The sequence below is a fragment of the Solanum dulcamara genome, chromosome 10 (assembly GCF_947179165.1).
Source record: "Solanum dulcamara chromosome 10, daSolDulc1.2, whole genome shotgun sequence".
NCBI classification, from domain to species: Eukaryota; Viridiplantae; Streptophyta; class Magnoliopsida; order Solanales; family Solanaceae; genus Solanum; species Solanum dulcamara.
Genome location: NC_077246.1, coordinates 19,427,430 through 19,431,948, shown reverse-complemented (window position 1 = coordinate 19,431,948; position 4,519 = coordinate 19,427,430). Strand labels below are relative to the sequence as shown.

The 4,519-nt window shown below is 39.4% G+C and overlaps 1 pseudogene; it reads left to right on the top strand.

Moving 5' to 3' along the window:
• The first annotated feature begins 3,414 nt into the window (after positions 1-3,414).
• Positions 3,415-3,534, top strand: LOC129871806 (5S ribosomal RNA; annotated as a pseudogene).
• The last annotated feature ends 985 nt before the right edge of the window (positions 3,535-4,519 follow it).

Sequence of the window (4,519 nt, the reverse complement as noted above, 5' to 3'; positions counted from 1 at the left end):
GTTTAAATCATTAACGGAGACTCAATGAAGTCATCAGGTGAATCATCCCTGGAATCAGGGCAGAAAGTATCTGACGTATATCCCCTAAATGTTAATAAGGACTAGGTAAAAGGGAGTTTTAAAAATCTTAGACATATACTAGTGTGAAATATCTTATAACAGTCCGAGCGTTGGTTATCTCAGAGCCTTTCTTTTTTTTTTATAGAAAAGAGCTTAGTCGAATCAATCGTTATACAGTCATATAGAAGACTCGGGGAGTATAACTATTTTAAAAGTCTTAACATCCAAAAGTGATCCAGAGTCCTGAAGTCATATTCAAAACCTAAGAGTGAAGTTTCCCCGAAGTTTTCATCATCCATAGCCTACATCTAAGACATGCCAAAAGAAAGAGAAAAGATAGGCTTTACATACCTATGTAAAAAACATACCAAGAGAAGCTTCACATACCTCTTATGAGTTACTCTTTATCTCATTCGCCTCGTCATCCTTTGAACCTATTCAATATGAAAGAAATACGAATATCAACAAAACTTGACTGTTCATCACCTTTAATTATACACGAGTATTCATAGGACTCATTTCCTCGCTCGTCTTCTCGACTAGTTCCTTAACTAGTTAAAGAGTTAACGGAAATCGGGCTGCACCTCCCCTATAATATGCCCTATCCAAATTTCCAATCATACCCACTATCAAAATGTGAATTCTGGACAACTTGCTGTCTTGCATTGTCGCTTCATTTTGAAGGGGTAATTGAGGGAAATAGGCTTTATGTCCTCATTAAAGTTATAGACATATGTCTTAGGGTCGCATAAAATTTCGAATCACCCCTACATCAATTCTGTACAAAATGATATGCCCAAAGTACCAACAGCAGTCCGTGTAAGATGTCCAAAACCAAAATCTAGGCAGTACCTCCTCTATACTTCATCACCCTTTTTTGAGCCGATAAAAGCAAAACTGGATTTTAAAGGCAAAAGGAAAGTTATAGAGCTATGAAATAACTTTACAAAACATATTTAATCACTCGAAACTAAGATGTACACAAGAATTTATACTAATATTACTAACAACAGTCCCTTTCCGAAAATGGGTTTGTTAACTAGCTCTTAACGTTTTCTCCCTTTGTTCTTTCAACTTTCTCTCAAGTTTCCAAGTGTAAGGCTGAAGTAACGACTCATTATTCATCCTAATACACATATATACACTTCCATGTGCCTGAGGAATACCGTAGATAATTAATTCACGGAGGAAAATGTTGGAAAACTTACCTTGAACTCTTTCAAGCCATGGCTGCCTCCTTCTCTTCTCTCACTTTTTTCCTCTTCTTTGGCTGCTATTTTTGGATGAATAATGAGGTTAAGAGTCACTTAACATGTATATATATGTTTCCTTAGGGGGTGACACATGTCATCCCCTAAGGGTAACACGTGTTTGGCCCTTATTGGGCTAACACATACATGCTGCCAATAAGGGGCTTCCACGTGGCAGTGGGGTCCACCTCCCCCAAGCATGTGGGTCACCTGCTTGCTTGAGATGCTACCATGTGTCACTCCTCCATTGGCTGGCACGTGTTGTCTTTTTCCCTTCTTCGTGGGTTTGTAATCTCGTCCTATTTTAGGAGCTTATGTAATCCATGCTACATAAGCTTGGTATGTCCTCAATTAGCTCATGTATGTAAGACTTCTAAGTTAGTAGCTTACGTAGGTAAGTCGAGCCCTACGACTCATCACTTGGCCTCCAATTCTTTCCGGATTCTTATGACTCTATTTCCAACCTTCTCTACTATGGGGTATCTCATCCTCCCTTCCTTAGAGTCGTTTGATAGTGTCTAGCATATCTGGATCACATGATAATGTCTAAGGAACTTATAAGACATTCCGAGTTTAAAAGTGTGGGGTGTAACATCCTTCCCCTTTTAGAACATTCGTCCCCAAATGTTAAACAAAACTTTCCTTAGCACCTTATACAAATCGTAGGGAGATTCTTTACTGTTTCCATAACACATACTTCTATCCAAGTACTTAATATACGAGTTTCAAGAGTTGGGGTTACCTACAGACACCGGGAATAGGTGCGAATACTTGTGTTTCATGTTCTCTTTAGCTTCCTCGGTTATCCTCTTTCTGGTTTTGATTTTGCCACAGTATCTTGATGGAAGGCACGTCTTTAGTCTACAATCTTCTAGTTTGCCAATCTAAGATGGCAATAGGTTATTCCTCGCAGGATTCTATTTCCTGAACATCATCTATGGAATATACCCTAGGTGGCTCGTCAGTACCCTTGCGAAGCATCCCTATCTGATGGACTGGGCGTATAGTTTTCAAATAAGGTGGTAAGCTCAACTTACCGTCCACTTTTCCCACCTCACGAGCAACTTGATACCATCTAATATATTTTAGGATAAGTTTCCTTTTCTCACCGAATCTTATTATTCCCTTCCTGGGTGACCCTGTTACGAACACCTAATCATCAATTTGAATTTTGACTATTGATGTCGATTATCTGTATACCATTTTTTCAACTCTGGGCTGCTAATCCTTAGCTTGCTCAATCATGTCGGTCTCTTTACCTTAGTCTCTCTAATATTGCCCCATCCAATAGGGGAGTTACACATCTTGCTCTACCAGTCTTGTACGGGGCCATTGGGATACTGGAGTAGTAGTTATTATGGTGGGAAACTTGATAAGTGATGGATAATTATCCCAACTACCTTTGAAGTTAACAATACCAGCTCATGACATATCTTTTAGCGTTTAAATGGTACGCTTTAGCCTGTTCATCAGGTTTGAGGGTAAAGTAGTGTACAAAGACTTATGTGTCTTCCCTTTTTTTTTTCGCGGACTGATCCTCGATAGTTAACTGTAACTTAGGCTCCTTCGTCTGGGATAATAGCTATGGGTACTCCGTAAGGTCCTACTATATTTTCACCCTATAATTTTACACCTCCTCGGCTGAGTCGGTAACCTTTGATCGACGGAGCAGGGTCTAATATCGTTAATCCACAAGTAACATTCCCTCTAGAGTCATCTGGCGCTGGAGTGCGAAGTGAGTCTTGTAGCCCTGGTCATATTATGGGATTTTTGACCTTGCGTATTACTTCTTGTCTTCCTAAATTACATCAACTTATATCCTTACCTTTTGGGTTTTGCTTTTTTTTTTCCTCCCTAAGAGTTGGCTGTCAAGTGGTGTCGAAATTCTCTCGCCCACTGGCCCGTATAGCCATTCTGTGGTTTGCCTCTCATTAACTGGTACTATGTTGAAGAGCTGTGGCATTCGAGTGCGTCGTTAGTTACCAATTAGCTAATCTTTCTTTTCTTTCTTAAATCCTTTTAACAATACCCTCAACGTAATTTATAATACTCTAGGAACATAATCTCATGTTGTTTCTCCGCCGCTAGTTTAGATTCTTCCATCTCACGTGACCACACCCGCACTATCGCACTAAATTCCACTAGAATTTAGAAGTTAAGCGTGCTTGGGCGAGAGAAATACTAGGATGGGTGACCTCCTTGGGAAGTTCTCATGTCACGTTTCATGGTAATCCTTGCAATAATGTGCGGGGAACTCAACTTAGCCCAAGATTTATCTTAGCGTCGTCTCACCAGTCTTTATGTATTGCCTTGCCCTTTTCTCTGTTAACTAGCAACCGGTATAGGGGTAGATCTTTAGTTCCACTACTACCATGTCCCTTTTTGGTCATTTTGGTTTAACTCCTCCTATTGTATTCACCCCTTTTTGTACGCACCCATTCATTAGGGTTGGCTACTAAGTAGCGCTAAAGTTCATTCATATAGTGACCTTTAGAGCCACTTGAGTTCTGTCTATCATTAGCTGGCATAGTTTTAATGGAATTTGACATATAATCTTGCCAATCCTATAGTAACCAGCTAGTCCTGTCAGTTTTATTTAAAACATTTCACAATTTTTCCTTACCCTTGCTTGTAACCTTCTTAACACATTCTCGTGTCATTCTTTACCTTTACAAGAATATGAGAAAGTGCAAGAAATACCTTGTCGCACTTCTTTCTATTTTCTTATTTACTCCTTGCTCATTTTATCTCCTACCATAGGAGTCTTGCTATTTCTTTTCCTTGTTTATTAATCTATCGCACTATCATTTGCAACCAACTCGACAACCAACATTTGGCTTTCGATCTAGCATGCTGCCACTATCCTTCGTAGTGTCTCATGAGTTATTCGATATTCTTTTATTTGTATATTCTTTTGCTTTTATACGTGCCCACCTTCTAGTGTTATATCATTCAGGGTCTCGTCAAAACTTCTTAATGCTGTCTTACACACCATTTTGACTTCAATCCAATTACTAGTGGTTTCTAGATCTTTCTAACTTGGTTTAGCAAGGGATCTTATTATAGTTTACACACCCGTCTCAAGTATGTTGCCCCATCAATTGCCTCCATCTTACCTTTGCAGTTTTCTTACTTGCTTCCCCCCTTTAGAGGGTACTTATACCTGTATCTTCTTATACCTTGCTCTATGTCTTTATGGCCATTCTCCA